Source organism: Mustelus asterias, unplaced genomic scaffold (assembly GCF_964213995.1).
Source record: "Mustelus asterias unplaced genomic scaffold, sMusAst1.hap1.1 HAP1_SCAFFOLD_2276, whole genome shotgun sequence".
In the NCBI taxonomy this organism is placed as follows: domain Eukaryota; kingdom Metazoa; phylum Chordata; class Chondrichthyes; order Carcharhiniformes; family Triakidae; genus Mustelus; species Mustelus asterias.
Genome location: NW_027592221.1, coordinates 33181 through 52422, shown reverse-complemented (window position 1 = coordinate 52422; position 19242 = coordinate 33181).

Sequence of the window (19242 nt, the reverse complement as noted above, 5' to 3'; positions counted from 1 at the left end):
CTGAGGGAGTGCTGCACTGTCAGAGGATCAGTCCTGAGGGAGTGCCGCACTGTCAGAGGGTCAGTACTGAGGGAGTGCTGCACTGTCAGAGGGTCAGTGCTGAGCGAGTGCTGCACTGTCAGAGGGTCAGTACTGAGGGAGTGCTGCACTGTCAGAGGGTCAGTACTGAGGGAGTGCTGCACTGTCAGAGGGTCAGTACTGAGCGAGTGCTGCACTGTCAGAGGGTCAGTACTGAGGGAGTGCTGCACTGTCAGAGGGTCAGTACTGAGGGAGTGCTGCACTGTCAGAGGGTCAGTACTGAGGGAGTGCTGCACTGTCAGAGGGTCAGTACTGAGGGAGTGCCGCACTGTCAGAGGGTCAGTACTGAGGGAGTGCTGCACTGTCAGAGGGTCAGTACTGAGGGAGTGCCGCACTGTCAGAGGGTCAGTGCTGAGCGAGTGCTCCACTGTCAGAGGGTCAGTACTGAGGGAGTGCTGCACTGTCAGAGGGTCAGTACTGAGGGAGTGCTGCACTGTCAGAGGGTAAGTACTGAGGGAGTGCTGCACTGTCAGAGGGTCAGTACTGAGCGAGTGCTGCACTGTCAGAGGGTCACTACTGAGGGAGTGCTGCACCGTCAGAGGGTCAGTACTGACGGAGTGCTGCACTGTCAGAGGGTCAGTACTGAGGGAGTGCCGCACTGTGAGAGGGTCAGTACTGAGGGAGTGCTGCACTGTCAGAGGGTCAGTGCTGAGCGAGTGCTGCACTGTCAGAGGGTCAGTACTGAGGGAGTGCTGCACTGTCAGATGGTCAGTACTGAGGGAGCGCTGCACTGTCGGAGAGTCAGTACTGAGGGAGTGCTGCACTGTCAGAGGGTCAGTACTGAGGGAGTGCTGCACTGTCAGAGGGTCAGTACTGAGGGAGTGCTGCACTGTCGGAGGGTCAGTACTGAGGGAGTGCTGCACTGTCAGAGGGTCAGTGCTGAGCGAGTGCTGCACTGTCAGAGGGTCAGTACTGAGGGAGTGCTGCACTGTCAGAGGGTCAGTACTGAGGGAGTGCTGCACTGTCAGAGGGTCAGTACTGAGCGAGTGCTGCACTGTCAGAGGGTCAGTGCTGAGGGAGTGCTGCACTGTCAGAGGGTCAGTACTGAGGGAGTGCCGCACTGTCGGAGGGTCAGTGCTGAGGGAGTGCTGCACTGTCAGAGGGTCAGTAATGAGCGAGTGCTGCACTGTCAGAGGGACAGTACTGAGGGAGCGCTGCACTGTCGGAGAGTCAGTACTGAGGGAGTGCTGCACTGTCAGAGGGTCAGTACTGAGGGAGTGCTGCACTGTCAGAGGGTCAGTACTGAGGGAGTGCTGCACTGTCAGAGGGTCAGTACTGAGGGTGTGCTGCACTGTCAGAGGGTCAGTGCTGAGGGAGTGCCGCACTGTCAGAGGGTCAGTACTGAGCGAGTGCTGCACTGTCAGAGGGTCAGTACTGAGGGAGTGCTGCACTGTCAGAGGGTCAGTACTGAGGGAGTGCTGCACTGTCAGAGGGTCAGTACTGAGGGAGTGCTGCACTGTCAGAGGGTCAGTACTGAGGGAGTGCCGCACTGTCAGAGGGTCAGTACTGAGGGAGTGCTGCACTGTCAGAGGGTCAGTGCTGAGCGAGTGCTGCACTGTCAGAGGGTCAGTACTGAGGGAGTGCTGCACTGTCAGAGGGTCAGTACTGAGGGAGTGCTGCACTGTCAGAGGGTCAGTACTGAGCGAGTGCTGCACTGTCAGAGGGTCAGTACTGAGGGAGTGCTGCACTGTCAGAGGGTCAGTACTGAGGGAGTGCCGCACTGTCAGAGGGTCAGTGCTGAGCGAGTGCTGCACTGTCAGAGGGTCAGTACTGAGGGAGTGCTGCACTGTCAGAGGGTCAGTACTGAGGGAGTGCTGCACTGTCAGAGGGTCAGTACTGAGCGAGTGCTGCACTGTCAGAGGGTCAGTACTGAGGGAGTGCTGCACTGTCAGAGGGTCAGTACTGAGGGAGTGCTGCACTGTCAGAGGGTCAGTACTGAGGGAGTGCCGCACTGTGAGAGGGTCAGTACTGAGGGAGTGCTGCACTGTCAGAGGGTCAGTGCTGAGCGAGTGCTGCACTGTCAGAGGGTCAGTACTGAGCGAGTGCTGCACTGTCAGAGGGTCAGTACTGAGGGAGTGCTGCACTGTCAGAGGGTCAGTACTGAGGGAGTGCCGCACTGTGAGAGGGTCAGTACTGAGGGAGTGCTGCACTGTCAGAGGGTCAGTGCTGAGCGGGTGCTGCACTGTCAGCGGGTCAGTACTGAGCGAGTGCTGCACTGTCAGAGGGTCAGTACTGAGGGAGTGCTGCACTGTCAGAGGGTCAGTACTGAGGGATTGCTGCACTGTCAGAGGGTCAGTACTGAGGGAGTGCTGCACTGTCAGAGGGTCAGTCCTGAGGGAGTGCTGCACTGTCAGAGGGTCAGTACTGAGGGAGTGCTGCAATGTCAGAGGGTCAGTGCTGAGCGAGTGCTGCACTGTCAGAGGGTCAGTACTGAGGGAGTGCCGCACTGTCAGAGGGTCAGTGCTGAGCGAGTGCTGCACTGTCAGAGGGTCAGTACTGAGGGAGTGCTGCACTGTCAGAGGGTCAGTACTGAGCGAGTGCTGCACTGTCAGAGGGTCAGTACTGAGGGAGTGCTGCACTGTCAGAGGGTCAGTACTGAGGGAGTGCTGCACTGTCAGAGGGTCAGTACTGAGGGAGTGCTGCACTGTCAGAGGGTCAGTACTGAGGGAGTGCCGCACTGTCAGAGGGTCAGTGCTGAGGGAGTGCTGCACTGTCAGAGGGTCAGTACTGAGGGAGTGCCGCACTGTCAGAGGGTCAGTGCTGAGCGAGTGCTGCACTGTCAGAGGGTCAGTACTGAGGGAGTGCTGCACTGTCAGAGGGTCAGTACTGAGGGAGTGCTGCACTGTCAGAGGGTCAGTACTGAGCGAGTGCTGCACTGTCAGAGGGTCACTACTGAGGGAGTGCTGCACCGTCAGAGGGTCAGTACTGAGGGAGTGCTGCACTGTCAGAGGGTCAGTACTGAGGGAGTGCCGCACTGTGAGAGGGTCAGTACTGAGGGAGTGCTGCACTGTCAGAGGGTCAGTGCTGAGCGAGTGCTGCACTGTCGGAGGGTCAGTACTGAGGGAGTGCTGCACTGTCAGATGGTCAGTACTGAGGGAGCGCTGCACTGTCGGAGAGTGAGTACTGAGGGAGTGCTGCACTGTCAGAGGGTCAGTACTGAGGGAGTGCTGCATTGTCAGAGGGTCAGTACTGAGGGAGTGCTGCACTGTCAGAGGGTCAGTACTGAGGGAGTGCTGCACTGTCAGAGGGTCAGTGCTGAGCGAGTGCTGCACTGTCAGAGGGTCAGTACTGAGGGAGTGCTGCACTGTCAGATGGTCAGTACTGAGGGAGTGCTGCACTGTCAGAGGGTCAGTACTGAGCGAGTGCTGCACTGTCAGAGGGTCAGTACTGAGCGAGTGCTGCACTGTCAGAGGGACAGTACTGAGGGAGCGCTGCACTGTCGGAGAGTCAGTACTGAGGGAGTGCTGCACTGTCAGAGGGTCAGTACTGAGGGAGTGCTGCACTGTCAGAGGGTCAGTACTGAGGGAGTGCTGCACTGTCAGAGGGTCAGTACTGAGGGTGTGCTGCACTGTCAGAGGGTCAGTGCTGAGGGAGTGCCGCACTGTCAGAGGGTCAGTACTGAGCGAGTGCTGCACTGTCAGAGGGTCAGTACTGAGGGAGTGCTGCACTGTCAGAGGGTCAGTACTGAGGGAGTGCTGCACTGTCAGAGGGTCAGTACTGAGGGAGTGCTGCACTGTCAGAGGGTCAGTACTGAGGGAGTGCCGCACTGTCAGAGGGTCAGTACTGAGGGAGTGCTGCACTGTCAGAGGGTCAGTGCTGAGCGAGTGCTGCACTGTCAGAGGGTCAGTACTGAGGGAGTGCTGCACTGTCAGAGGGTCAGTACTGAGGGAGTGCTGCACTGTCAGAGGGTCAGTACGGAGCGAGTGCTGCACTGTCAGAGGGTCAGTACCGAGGGAGTGCCGCACTGTCAGAGGGTCAGTGCTGAGCGAGTGCTGCACTGTCAGAGGGTCAGTACTGAGGGAGTGCCGCACTGTCAGAGGGTCAGTGCTGAGCGAGTGCTGCACTGTCAGAGGGTCAGTACTGAGGGAGTGCTGCACTGTCAGAGGGTCAGTACTGAGGGAGTGCTGCACTGTCAGAGGGTCAGTACTGAGCGAGTGCTGCACTGTCAGAGGGTCACTACTGAGGGAGTGCTGCACCGTCAGAGGGTCAGTACTGAGGGAGTGCTGCACTGTCAGAGGGTCAGTACTGAGGGAGTGCCGCACTGTGAGAGGGTCAGTACTGAGGGAGTGCTGCACTGTCAGAGGGTCAGTGCTGAGCGAGTGCTGCACTGTCAGAGGGTCAGTACTGAGCGAGTGCTGCACTGTCAGAGGGTCAGTACTGAGGGAGTGCTGCACTGTCAGAGGGTCAGTACTGAGGGAGTGCCGCACTGTGAGAGGGTCAGTACTGAGGGAGTGCTGCACTGTCAGAGGGTCAGTACTGAGCGAGTGCTGCACTGTCAGAGGGTCAGTACTGAGGGAGTGCTGCACTGTCAGAGGGTCAGTACTGAGGGAGTGCTGCACTGTCAGAGGGTCAGTACTGAGGGAGTGCTGCACTGTCAGAGGGTCAGTACTGAGGGAGTGCCGCACTGTCAGAGGGTCAGTACTGAGGGAGTGCTGCAGTGTCAGAGGGTCAGTACTGAGGGAGTGCTGCAATGTCAGAGGGTCAGTGCTGAGCGAGTGCTGCACTGTCAGAGGGTCAGTACTGAGGGAGTGCCGCACTGTCAGAGGGTCAGTGCTGAGCGAGTGCTGCACTGTCAGAGGGTCAGTACTGAGGGAGTGCTGCACTGTCAGAGGGTCAGTACTGAGCGAGTGCTGCACTGTCAGAGGGTCAGTACTGAGGGAGTGCTGCACTGTCAGAGGGTCAGTACTGAGGGAGTGCTGCACTGTCAGAGGGTCAGTACTGAGGGAGTGCTGCACTGTCAGAGGGTCAGTACTGAGGGAGTGCCGCACTGTCAGAGGGTCAGTGCTGAGGGAGTGCTGCACTGTCAGAGGGTCAGTACTGAGGGAGTGCCGCACTGTCAGAGGGTCAGTGCTGAGCGAGTGCTGCACTGTCAGAGGGTCAGTACTGAGGGAGTGCTGCACTGTCAGAGGGTCAGTACTGAGGGAGTGCTGCACTGTCAGAGGGTCAGTACTGAGCGAGTGCTGCACTGTCAGAGGGTCACTACTGAGGGAGTGCTGCACCGTCAGAGGGTCAGTACTGAGGGAGTGCTGCACTGTCAGAGGGTCAGTACTGAGGGAGTGCCGCACTGTGAGAGGGTCAGTACTGAGGGAGTGCTGCACTGTCAGAGGGTCAGTGCTGAGCGAGTGCTGCACTGTCGGAGGGTCAGTACTGAGGGAGTGCTGCACTGTCAGATGGTCAGTACTGAGGGAGCGCTGCACTGTCGGAGAGTCAGTACTGAGGGAGTGCTGCACTGTCAGAGGGTCAGTACTGAGGGAGTGCTGCACTGTCAGAGGGTCAGTACTGAGGGAGTGCTGCACTGTCAGAGGGTCAGTACTGAGGGAGTGCTGCACTGTCAGAGGGTCAGTGCTGAGCGAGTGCTGCACTATCAGAGGGTCAGTACTGAGGGAGTGCTGCACTGTCAGATGGTCAGTACTGAGGGAGTGCTGCACTGTCAGAGGGTCAGTACTGAGCGAGTGCTGCACTGTCAGAGGGTCAGTACTGAGCGAGTGCTGCACTGTCAGAGGGACAGTACTGAGGGAGCGCTGCACTGTCGGAGAGTCAGTACTGAGGGAGTGCTGCACTGTCAGAGGGTCAGTACTGAGGGAGTGCTGCACTGTCAGAGGGTCAGTACTGAGGGAGTGCTGCACTGTCAGAGGGTCAGTACTGAGGGTGTGCTGCACTGTCAGAGGGTCAGTGCTGAGGGAGTGCCGCACTGTCAGAGGGTCAGTACTGAGCGAGTGCTGCACTGTCAGAGGGTCAGTACTGAGGGAGTGCTGCACTGTCAGAGGGTCAGTACTGAGGGAGTGCTGCACTGTCAGAGGGTCAGTACTGAGGGAGTGCTGCACTGTCAGAGGGTCAGTACTGAGGGAGTGCCGCACTGTCAGAGGGTCAGTACTGAGGGAGTGCTGCACTGTCAGAGGGTCAGTGCTGAGCGAGTGCTGCACTGTCAGAGGGTCAGTACTGAGGGAGTGCTGCACTGTCAGAGGGTCAGTACTGAGGGAGTGCTGCACTGTCAGAGGGTCAGTACGGAGCGAGTGCTGCACTGTCAGAGGGTCAGTACTGAGGGAGTGCCGCACTGTCAGAGGGTCAGTGCTGAGCGAGTGCTGCACTGTCAGAGGGTCAGTACTGAGGGAGTGCCGCACTGTCAGAGGGTCAGTGCTGAGCGAGTGCTGCACTGTCAGAGGGTCAGTACTGAGGGAGTGCTGCACTGTCAGAGGGTCAGTACTGAGGGAGTGCTGCACTGTCAGAGGGTCAGTACTGAGCGAGTGCTGCACTGTCAGAGGGTCACTACTGAGGGAGTGCTGCACCGTCAGAGGGTCAGTACTGAGGGAGTGCTGCACTGTCAGAGGGTCAGTACTGAGGGAGTGCCGCACTGTGAGAGGGTCAGTACTGAGGGAGTGCTGCACTGTCAGAGGGTCAGTGCTGAGCGAGTGCTGCACTGTCAGAGGGTCAGTACTGAGCGAGTGCTGCACTGTCAGAGGGTCAGTACTGAGGGATTGCTGCACTGTCAGAGGGTCAGTACTGAGGGAGTGCTGCACTGTCAGAGGGTCAGTACTGAGGGAGTGCTGCACTGTCAGAGGGTCAGTACTGAGGGAGTGCTGCAATGTCAGAGGGTCAGTGCTGAGCGAGTGCTGCACTGTCAGAGGGTCAGTACTGAGGGTGTGCCGCACTGTCAGAGGGTCAGTGCTGAGCGAGTGCTGCACTGTCAGAGGGTCAGTACTGAGGGAGTGCTGCACTGTCAGAGGGTAAGTACTGAGGGAGTGCTGCACTGTCAGAGGGTCAGTACTGAGCGAGTGCTGCACTGTCAGAGGGTCACTACTGAGGGAGTGCTGCACCGTCAGAGGGTCAGTACTGAGGGAGTGCTGCACTGTCAGAGGGTTAGTACTGAGGGAGTGCCGCACTGTCAGAGGGTCAGTACTGAGGGAGTGCTGCACTGTCAGAGGGTCAGTACTGAGGGAGTGCTGCACAGTCTGAGGCTCAGTACTGAGGGAGTGCTGCAGTGTCAGAGGGTCAGTACTGAGGGAGTGCCGCACTGTCAGAGGGTCAGTACTGAGGGCGTGCTGCACTGTCAGAGGGTCAGTACTGAGGGAGTGCCGCACAGTCTGAGGCTCAGTACTGAGGGAGTGCCGCACTGTCAGAGGGTCAGTACTGAGGGCGTGCTGCACTGTCAGAGGGTCAGTACTGAGGGAGTGCCGCACAGTCTGAGGCTCAGTACTGAGGGAGTGCTGCACTGTCAGAGGGTCAGTACTGAGGGAGTGCTGCACTGTCAGAGGGTCAGTACTGAGGGAGTGCCGCACAGTCTGAGGCTCAGTACTGAGGGAGTGCTGCACTGTCAGAGGGTCAGTACTGAGGGAGTGCTGCACTGTCAGAGGGTCAGTACTGAGGGAGTGCTGCACTGTCAGAGGGTCAGTACTGAGGGAGTGCCGCACTGTCAGAGGGTCAGTACTGAGGGAGTGCTGCACTGTCAGAGGGTCAGTACTGAGGGAGTGCCGCACAGTCTGAGGCTCAGTACTGAGGGAGTGCTGCACTGTCAGAGGGTCAGTACTGAGGGAGTGCTGCACAGTCTGAGGCTCAGTACTGAGGGAGTGCTGCAGTGTCAGAGGGTCAGTACTGAGGGAGTGCCGCACTGTCAGAGGGTCAGTACTGAGGGAGTGCCGCACTGTCAGAGGGTCAGTACTGAGGGAGCGCTGCACTGTCAGAGGGTCAGTACTGAGGGAGTGCTGCACTGTCAGAGGGTCAGTACTGAGGGAGTGCTGCACTGTCAGAGGGTCAGTGCTGAGCGAGTGCTGCACTGTCAGAGGGTCAGTACTGAGGGAGTGCCGCACTGTCAGAGGGTCAGTGCTGAGCGAGTGCTGCACTGTCAGGGGTTCAGTACTGAGGGAGTGCTGCACTGTCAGAGGGTAAGTACTGAGGGAGTGCTGCACTGTCAGAGGGTCAGTACTGAGCGAGTGCTGCACTGTCAGAGGGTCACTACTGAGGGAGTGCTGCACTGTCAGAGGTTCAGTACTGAGGGAGTGCTGCACTGTCAGAGGGTCAGTACTGAGGGAGTGCTGCACAGTCTGAGGCTCAGTACTGAGGGAGTGCTGCAGTGTCAGAGGGTCAGTGCTGAGGGAGTGCTGCACTGTCAGAGGGTCAATACTGAGGGAGTGCCGCACTGTCAGAGGGTCAGTACTGAGGGAGTGCTGCACTGTCAAGGGGTCAGTACTGAGGGAGTGCCGCACTGTCGGAGGGTCAGTACTGAGAGAGTGCCGCACTGTCAGAGGGTCAGTGCTGAGGGAGTGCCGCACTGTCAGAGGGTCAGTACAGAGGGAGTGCTGCACGGTCAGAGGGTCAGTACTGAGGGGGTGCCGCACTGTCAGAGTGTCAGTACTGAGGGAGTGCTGCACTGTCAGAGGGTCAGTACTGAGGGAGTGCTGCACTGTCAGAGGGTCAGTACTGAGGGAGTGCCACACTGTCAGGGGGTCAGTACTGAGGGAGTGCTGCACTGTCAGAGGGTCAGTGCTGAGGGAGTGCCGCACTGTCAGAGGATCAGTACTGAGGGAGTGCCGCACTGTCAGAGAGTCAGTACTGAGGGGGTGCCGCACTGTCAGAGTGTCAGTACTGAGGGAGTGCTGCACTGTCAGAGGGTCAGTACTGAGGGAGTGCTGCACTGTCAGAGGGTCAGTACTGAGGGAGTGCCGCACTGTCAGAGGGTCAGTACTGAGGGGGTGCCGCACTGTCAGAGTGTCAGTACTGAGGGAGTGCTGCACTGTCAGAGGGTCAGTACTGAGGGAGTGCTGCACTGTCAGAGGGTCAGTACTGAGGGAGTGCCGCACTGTCAGAGGGTCAGTACAGAGGGAGTGCTGCACTGTCAGAGGGTCAGTACTGAGGGAGTGCTGCACTGTCAGAGGGTCAGTACTGAGGGAGCGCTGCACTGTCAGAGGGTCAGTACTGAGGGAGCGCTGCACTGTCAGAGGGTCAGTACTGAGGGAGTGTTGCACTGTCAGAGGGTCAGTACTGAGGGAGTGCTGCACTGTCAGAGGGTCAGTACTGAGGGAGTGCTGCACGGTCAGAGGGTCAGTACTGAGGGAGTGCTGCACTGTCAGAGGGTCAGTACTGAGGGAGTGCCGCACTGTCAGAGGGTCAGTACTGAGGGAGTGCCACACTGTCAGAGTGTCAGTACTGAGGGAGTGCCGCACTGTCAGAGGGTCAGTACTGAGGGAGTGCTGCACTGTCAGAGGGTCAGTACTGAGGGAGTGCTGCACTGTCAGAGGGTCAGTACTGAGGGAGTGCTGCACTGTCAGAGGGTCAGTACTGAGGGAGTGCTGCACTGTCAGAGGGTCAGTACTGAGGGAGTGCGGCACTGTCAGAAGGTCAGTACTGAGGGAGTGCTGCACTGTCAGAGGGTCAGTGCTGATCGAGTGCTGCACTGTCAGAGGATCAGTACTGAGGGAGTGCTGCACTGTCAGAGGGTCAGTACTGAGGGAGTGCCGCACTGTCAGAGGGTCAGTGCTGAGCGAGTGCTGCACTGTCAGAGGGTCAGTACTGAGGGAGTGCCGCACTGTCAGAGGGTCAGTGCTGAGCGAGTGCTGCACTGTCAGAGGGTCAGTACTGAGGGAGTGCTGCACTGTCAGAGGGTCAGTACTGAGCGAGTGCTGCACTGTCAGAGGGTCAGTACTGAGCGAGTGCTGCACTGTCAGAGGGTCACTACTGAGGGAGTGCTGCACTGTCAGAGGGTCAGTACTGAGGGAGTGCCGCACTGTCAGAGGGTCAGTACTGAGCGAGTGCTGCACTGTCAGAGGGTCAGTACTGAGGGAGTGCTGCACGGTCAGAGGGTCAGTAATGAGGGAGTGCTGCACTGTCAGAGGGTCAGTGCTGAGGGAGTGCTGCACTGTCAGAGGGTCAGTACTGAGGGAGTGCTGCACAGTCTGAGGCTCAGTACTGAGGGAGTGCTGCAGTGTCAGGGGGTCAGTACTGAGGGAGTGCTGCACTCTCAGAGGGTCAGTACTGAGGGAGTGCTGCACTGTCAGAGGGTCAGTACTGAGGGAGTGCTGCACTGTCAGAGGGTCAGTACTGAGGGAGTGCCGCACTGTCAGAGGGTCAGTGCTGAGGGAGTGCTGCACTGTCAGAGTGTCAGTACTGAGGGAGTGCTGCACTGTCAGAGGGTCAGTACTGAGGGAGTGCTGCACTGTCAGAGGGTCAGTGCTGGGGGAGTGCCGCACTGTCAGAGGGTCAGTACTGAGGGAGTGCTGCACTGTCAGAGGGTCAGTACTGAGGGAGTGCCACACTGTCAGGGGGTCAGTACTGAGGGAGTGCTGCACTGTCAGAGGGTCAGTGCTGAGGGAGTGCCGCACTGTCAGAGGATCAGTACTGAGGGAGTGCCGCACTGTCAGAGAGTCAGTACTGAGGGAGTGCCGCACTGTCAGAGAGTCAGTACTGAGGGAGTGCTGCACTGTCAGAGGGTCAGTACAGAGGGAGTGCTGCACTGTCAGAGGGTCAGTACTGAGGGAGCGCTGCACTGTCAGAGGGTCAGTACTGAGGGAGCGCTGCACTGTCAGAGGGTCAGTACTGAGGGAACGCTGCACTGTCAGAGGGTCAGTACTGAGGGAGTGCTGCACTGTCAGAGGGTCAGTACTGAGGGAGTGCTGCACTGTCAGAGGGTCGGTACAGAGGGAGTGCTGCACGGTCAGAGGGTCAGTACTGAGGGAGTGCTGCACTGTCAGAGGGTCAGTACTGAGGGAGTGCTGCACTGTCGGAGGGTCAATACTGAGGGAGCGCTGCACTGTCGGAGGTAGATGTTTATACTCTAGTATTTGAGCTCCATAATCCAGGCCCACACTCCCCCCGGTGCCAGTTGAGGGAGTGTTGCACTGTCGGACGCACTGACATTCAGATGTGAGATTAGATGGAGTTCCTTTTGCCCATAAGATTCACAGCGGCCTTTGCAGAACGGAGAGGGGTCCAAGTCTTGGGGAAGAGTAAACAGGCTGGACACTGGAGAAGGTTGGGGAGGGGTCGCGATTACCCTTTTGGGTGTCTGAAGGTTAAAAGGATGAGAGACAATCTCATAGCTCTCCAGAAGGTTCTGAAGTGGGCACAGGTCAGGGAATCTAAAACACAGTGGCGGGGGGCACATTCTCCGGATAAGAGGCCTGCTCGTTTAGGATTCAGATGAGGAGGAAATGTGTCACTCAAAGGGTCGTGACTCTTCACCCCAGGGGATTGTGGGTATTCCATGGTCGGATGCGGCGTGGGGGGCGGCGGGGGGGGGGGGGGGCGGGGGGGAGACAGATTTTTCAGCCTCTCAGGGAATTATGGGGTGGAGGAGGGGTCAGGACAATTGAGGTTGAAATAAGGAATTCACAAATTGGATATGGACGGGTTAGGTGAGTGGACAAAAATGTGGCAGATGCAGTTTAACGGGGATAAGTGCGAGGTTATCCATTTTGGTCAGAGGAATAGAAAGAGCAACTTATTGTCAATATGGAGAGAAGCTACAAAGTGCTTCAGTGCAGAGGGATCTGGGTGCCCTTGTGAATGAATCGCTGAAAGTTAGTGCGCAGGAGCAGCAGGAATAAGGAAGGCAGATGGAATCTTGGCATTCATTGCGAATGGGAAAGAGAGTAAAAGTCGGGAAGTGTTGCTGCATCTGTACAGGGCAGAGACCACATCTGGAGCACCCGGCACAGTTTGGGTCCCCTGACTTGAGGAGGGATGTAGTGGTATTGGAGGCGGTTCGGAGAAGGTTCACTGGATTGATTCCAGGGATGAGGGATTGAGGAGAGAGATTGGGCCGATACTCACTGGAGTTTAGAAGAACGAGGGGGGGATCTAATTGATGTGTATAAGATGTGAAAGGGGATTGACTGGGTGGGCGTAGAGAGGATGCTTCCCTTTGTGGAACATTCTAGAATGAGAGGCCATAGTTTTTAGCTAAGGGGGGGGGGGGCAGATTTACAATGGAAATGAGGAGGAATGACTTCACTCAAAGGCTGGTGAATCTGTGGAATTGTCTATCCCAGAATGCAGTGGATACCGGGACACTGAACAGATTTAAGGAGCAGATCGATCAGTTTATAATGAGTCGCGGGATGAAGGGTTCTGGAGAACGGGCAGGAAAGTGGAGATGGGACATGATAGTATAGAATGGTGGAGCAGGCTCGAGGGGCTGAATGGCCTCCTCCTGACATTGGAGAGAGGTTTCATGGGAAGAAATGAAGGGGTTCAGTGATGAGGAGCGACTGGGAAGGTTAAGGCTCTTCTTGAAGCGATGAACGTTAAGAGGGGACCTAAAAGACATTCAAGATGGTGAGATGTTTGGTGTCGGATGCGGAAAGTTCTTCCCCTTTGGCAAGTCAGTAAGCAGAGATTCTACATTGTTGGAAGGGGAGCTGGCGGTGACGTGAGGGACGTTAGGCAAAGTACCCCGTAACAGTGAGGCATCATAAATATCTGAGTGTCGAAATTGAGAAGCGAGCCCTTTCCACGCTGCCACCATGGAATAGAATCACTGGTGCTCTCCCTCCACTGACAGTATCCTGCACTCGAGACAACCTCCCGCCTACCGCACAACCAAGTAAGCCAGCAGGCGAGTGCGGAGCGCTGGCACACAGACCGTACAGCCGAGTCCACCGGGTTCCAATGTTTGCAAAGACAGGGGCGGCGGGCAGGGTGGATTGGTGGTACCTGCGTCTGAAAGCACATCACCTCGGCAGCTTGGAATCGGCAGAGTTTTGGACGTAATCCACCAGTTTGAACCATTGAACCATAGAAAATTACAGCTCAGAAACAGGCCTTTTGGCCCTTCTTGTCTGTGCCGAACCATGTTTTGCCTAGTCCCACTGACCTGCACTTGGACCATATCCCTCCACACCCCTCTCATCCATGAACCCGTCCAAGTTTTTCTTAAATGTTAAAAGTGACCCCGCATTTACCACTTTATCCGGCAGCTCATTCCACACTCCCACCACTCTCTGCGTGAAGAAGCCCCCCCTAATATTCCCTTTCAACTTTTCTCCTTTCACCCTTAACCCATGCCCTCAGCGGAAAAAGCCTGCTTGCATTCACTCTATCTATACCCATCAAAATCTTATACACCTCTATCAAATCTCCCCTCAATCTTCTACGCTCCAGGGAATAAAGTCCCAACCTATTCAATCTCTCTCTGTAACTCAGCTTCTCAAGTCCCGGCAACATCCTTGTGAACCTTCTCTGCACTCTTTCAACCTTATTTACATCCTTCCTGTAACTAGGTGACCAAAACTGTACACAATACTCCAAATTCGGCCTCACCAATGCCTTATATAACCTTACCATAACACTCCAACTTTTATACTCGATACTCCGATTTATAAAGGCCAATGTACCAAAGGCACTCTTTACGACCCTATCCACCTGTGACGTCACTTTTAGGGAATTCTGTACCTGTATTCCCAGATCCCTCTGTTCAACTGCACTCTTCAGAGCCCTACCATTTACCCTGTACGTTCTACTTTGGTTTGTCCTTCCAATGTGCCTTGTCTGCGTTAAATTCCATTTGCCATTTTTCAGCCCATTTTTCTAGTTGGTCCAAATCCCTCTGCAAGCTTTGAAAACCTTCCTCACTGTCCACTACACCTCCAATCTTTGTATCATCAGCAAACTTGCTGATCCAATTTACCACATTATCATCCAGATCATTGATATAGATGACAAACAACAATGGACCCAACACCGATCCCTGCGGCACACCACTAGTCACAGGCCTCCACTCAGAGAAGCAATCCTCCACAACCACTCTCTAGCTTCTTCCATTGAGCCAGTGTCTAATCCAATTTACTACCTCCCCATGTATACCTAGCGACTGAACCTTCCTAACTAACCTCCCATGAGGGACCTTGTCAAAGGCCTTGCTGAAATCCAGGTAGACAACATCCACCGCCTTCCCTTCATCCACTTTCCTGGTAACCTCCTCGAAAAACTCTAATAGATTGGTCAAACATGACCTACCACGCACAAAGCCATGTTGACTCTCCCTAATAAGTCTCTGTCTATCCAAATATTTGTAGATCCTATCCCTTATCACACCTTCCAATAACTTGCCCACCACCGATGTCAAACTTACTGGCCTATAATTTCCCGAATTTCTTTTGGAACCTTTTTTAAACAATGGAACAACATGAGCCACCCTCCAATCATCTGGCACCTCCCCCGTGAATACTGACATTTTAAATATGTCTGCCAGGGCCCCTGCAAGTTCAACACTAGCTTCCCTCAAGGTCCGTGGGAATACCCTGTCCGGTCCTGGGGATTTATCCACTCTGATTTGCCTCAAGACAGCGAACACCTCCTCCTCTTTTATCTGTAAAGGTTCCATGACCTCCCTACCTGTTTGCCCTATTTCCGTCGACTCCATGCCCGTTTCCTCAGTAAATACGGATGCAAAAAACCCATTTAGTATCTCCCCCATCTCTTTTGGTTCCATACACAGTCTACCACTCTGGTCTTCAAGAGGAGCAATTTTATCCCTCACTAACCTTTTGCTCCTAACATACCTATAGAAGCTCTTTGGATTTTCCTTCACTCTGTCTGCCAATGCAACCTCATGTCTTCTTTTAGCCCTCCTGATTTCCCTCTTAAGTAGCTTCTTGCACTTTTTATACTCCTCGAGCATCTGATCTGTTCCTTGCTGCCTGTACATTTCATACAACTCTCTCTTCCTCTTAATCAGTGTTACAATCTCCCTTGAGAACCAAGGTTCCTTATTCCTATTTACTTTGCCTTTAATCATGACAGGAACATACAAACTCTGCACTCTCAAAATTTCTCCTTTGAAGGCCTCCCACTTTCCATTTACATCCTTACCAGAGAACAGCCTGTGCCAATCCACACTTCCCAGACCCCTTCTCATTTAATCAAATTTGGCCTTTTTCCAGTTCAGAACTTCAACCCGAGGACCAGATCTATCCTTATCCATGATCAGGTTGAAACTAATGGCATTATGATCACTGGATCCAAAGTGTTCCCTCACACTCACATCCATCACCTGCCCTAACTCATTTCCCAATAGGCGATCCAATATCGCATCCTCTCTAGTTGGCACCTCTATATACTGATGTAGAAAATTCTCCTGAACACATTTTACAAACTCTACCCCATCTAAACCTTTAACAGTATGCGATTCCCAATCTATATGTGGAAAATTAAAATCCCTTACTATAACAACTTTGTGTTTCTTGCAGTTGTCAGCTATCTCTCTGCTGATTTGCTCCTCCAATTCTCGCTGACTATTGGGTGATATCTAGTACAACCCCATTAATGTGGTCATACCTTTCCTGTTTCTCAGCTTCACCCATAGGGCCTCTGTAGACAAGCTCCCTAATCTATCCTGCCTGAGTACCGCTGTAACATTTTCCCTGACCAACAATGCCACCCCCCCACCTTGTATCCCTCTGCCTCTATCCCGCCTGAAACATTGGAACCCTGGAACATTGAGCTGCCAGTCCTGCCCCTCCTGTAGCCAAGTTTCACTAATGGCTATAATGTCATATTTCCATGTGTCTATCCACGCCTTCAGCTCATCTGCCTTCCCCACAATACTCCTGGCATTGAAATAGACACACCTCAAAAGGATACTTCCACCACACTCAACCCTTCCATTTGTGATTTTGCTTGAACTAACCTGTCTTTTTATCCAGCAAAACTCGGAAGGTAACAGTCCAGGGTTGGGTGCGTACGAGCTGGGATGTCCTGGTCAAGACATGTCGGTCAGTCATTTCTCCAGCTGGCTACAGATCCAAATCTGTGCTATACCGATTCACCTCAGTGTGACCACCCAACACCCAGGTTTCTTTAATAAATAACTATCATTTGTTTATTATCAAACTGTACATTTGTTTATCACCGGGCGGGCACAGTGGTTGGCACTGCTGCCTCACAGTGCCAAGGACCCGGGTTCGGTTCCCAGCTTGGGTCACTGTCTGTGTGGAGTCTCCCTGTGCCTGTGTGGAGTCTCCCTGTGTCTGTGTGGAGTCTCCCTGTGTCTGTGTGGAGTCTTCCTGTGCCTGTGTGGAGTCTCCCTGTGCCTGTGGAGTCTCCCTGTGTCTGTGTGGAGTCTCCCTGTGCCTGTGTGGAGTCTCCCTGTGCCTGTGTGGAGTCTCCCTGTGCCTGTGTGGAGTCTCCCTGTGCCTGTGTGGAGTCTCCCTGTGCCTGTGTGGAGTCTCCCTGTGCCTGTGTGGAGTCTCCCTGTGCCTGTGTGGAGTCTCCCTGTGTCTGTGTGGAGTCTCCCTGTGTCTGTGTGGAGTCTCCCTGTGTCTGCGTGGGTTTCCTCCGGGTGCTCCGGTTTCCTCCCACAGTCCAAAAGACATGCTGGTTCATTAGTCATGCTGAATTCTCCCTCAGTGGACCCAAACAGGAGTGCGGCAACTAGGGGATTTTCACAGTAACTTCATTGCAGGGTTAATGTCAGCCTACTTGTGACACTAATAAATAAACTTAAACTTTAACAGACTCCTCAATAGAAAGGCAAAGCTTATTGACACACGCAATGAAATAGGAAAGTATAATGATTACTATTTCCAACTACACTAACACACACGCACACCAAATATAACCGAGAAATGCTGCCAAGGATTAAAAGTCGATGTTTGAAGGCAAAAGGATACATTATAATCCAGCTAGAAACTCCAAGGCGTGTTATGAAGTCAGCCTGGATTGTAAGTTTTGCACTTTGAACTTTGGCACGAGTAAGCATGAAATGTTTTACTCCAAGTATGATTCAAATGACCCACTAGGGAGCTTTTATCAAGCAACATTTATTTAAGAATATCGTTAACATGTATCGAAAGAAAATTAGCAATAGCTTTTGCCAATTACAAACGAAAAAACCCATGATGTTGTATAACCCTCAACAGCTCAATGTAATGCTCTAAGTGAACAAACACCCACCCGAGGTTTAGCACAGAAAGTAAGTCTGCTCACGTGATGCTGCATTTTGCAGCTTTGCAACACCCCTTTTGTGGTTTACCCCTTTGCATGTTGAGTTGAAGACAATCCTGGATCAGCACACTTCGAGAGACAGAGACACTCCTCACTTCTAGTTGCCAGCTCGCCAGCCACCCGGAGCTAAATTCCCTATGAAGGAACCACCTGACCTTGACCTGTCAATCAGTCTTTCCCCCAACAATTCAAAAGGATCGTAAAACTTGTCAATCTCCAGGACACTGCATTAGGCCCAAATTTAAAAAAAACATTGCTGCAATTATCCTGCTCCAGCAAACATAAAAGATACCGGTGCTGACAGTACAGCAGCAAGCACAAAGAAGCCAAAACCTCTTAAAAGAACTGAAGAGAAAGATGATTAAAATACATTCCTAAAGGCACAGCATCGTCACAGCTAGATGATGGAATCGTTTAATTAATTAATTCATGGGATGTGTGTGTCGCTGCGGGGGGATTCTGGAGCTTTGGGAGCTGTTGCATGCTCTACCTAATCAGTTGATCTTTTATGTTCCTCCATAGTGAAATCAAAAGCAGCTTCTAACCTCTGCTGGAAGGTTTTGCTGGAAGGGAACGGCCTCCAGTCCCATACCCTGAGCTCGGTGTGACCCTGAGAGCTCGATCCTCTCTCTCACCTTGCCTGCTGCAACTTCGACACATACTCACACACGCATGCGCACACACGCACACGCACGCACACACACACGCACGCACACACACACGCACGCACACACACATGCACGCACACACACACACACGCACGCACACGCGCACACACGCACACACACGCGCACGCACACACACATTTTGATTTGCTTTATTTATTGTCACGTGTATTAGTATATAGGGAAATGTATTGGTTCTTGTGCACTACACAGCCAAAGCATACCGTTCATAGAGAAGGAAAGGACAGGGTGCAGAATGTAGTGTTACAATCATAGCCAAGGTGTCAAGAGATTGAATTAAAGCATTCTTTGAGAGTTTAAAAGAGTTAGAATAAAGTTTTAGAAGCATAGAACGGGAGTAAAAGATAGAATTAGAAGGTATGCTGGGCACAGCTTGCAAGAAGTCACCTTGCTCTGGCGCCATCTTGGGAGAACCCACGCACACGCATGCACACACACACATGCACACACACGCATGCACACACACGCATGCACACACATGCACACCCACACATGCACACACACGCATGCACACCCACACATGCACACACACGCATGCACACACACACACTCTGGGAGCAACGGCTTCCCAACTGAGGTCAGATTTGGGAATCCTTTTGTATCAATCACAAAACGTTAACATGCAACTTCAGCGGGTCATTGGGAAGGTCACTGGAATGTTATTCTAAAGGGAATGGAATATAAAAATAGGGAAGTCTTGCTCAAACTATCCAAGGCACTAGTTAGGCCGCACCCGTTGGTCCCCTTATCGAAGGAAAGATTGGGTAGGTTGGGTCTGTACTCATTGGAGTTTAGAACAATGAGAGACGACCTTATTGAGACATCTCGGATTCTCGGGGTGGGGGTTGACAGGGTAGGTGCTGAGACGTTGTTGGGTAGAGTAATTGTAGATTGGGAGGTAGGAAGTTAGAACTTGGTGTTAGTAAAAGTGTAAGGTGCTCGGGGGGGAAAGCATTGCATGGTCCCTTTAAAAAGTGATGCCTTTTCTGTGCTTAAGGGATGCAAGTACACGGAGAGCCCAAACTGAAACATTTATATCAAAAGGCCAAGCAGCAGCGTTACCAAGACAACAAGCGTTTGCATTTAGCCAATCAATTTGAATCAGGCACTCCGATACCAAGAACCTATTAAATTTAAATCTGATGGTTTTGACAACCTCGGACCAATCCTATTGTGGGAAATATTGATATGTCATCACGGGTATGAGAGAAGGGGCAGTGGGACAAAAAGAGCGATTGTCACCTGCCAGAGATAACAGCTCATCGCTCTCAGCTCTCAACTCTCTCTCTCTTGAGAGAGAGAGAATCACTGGCTCTCAAAGCTT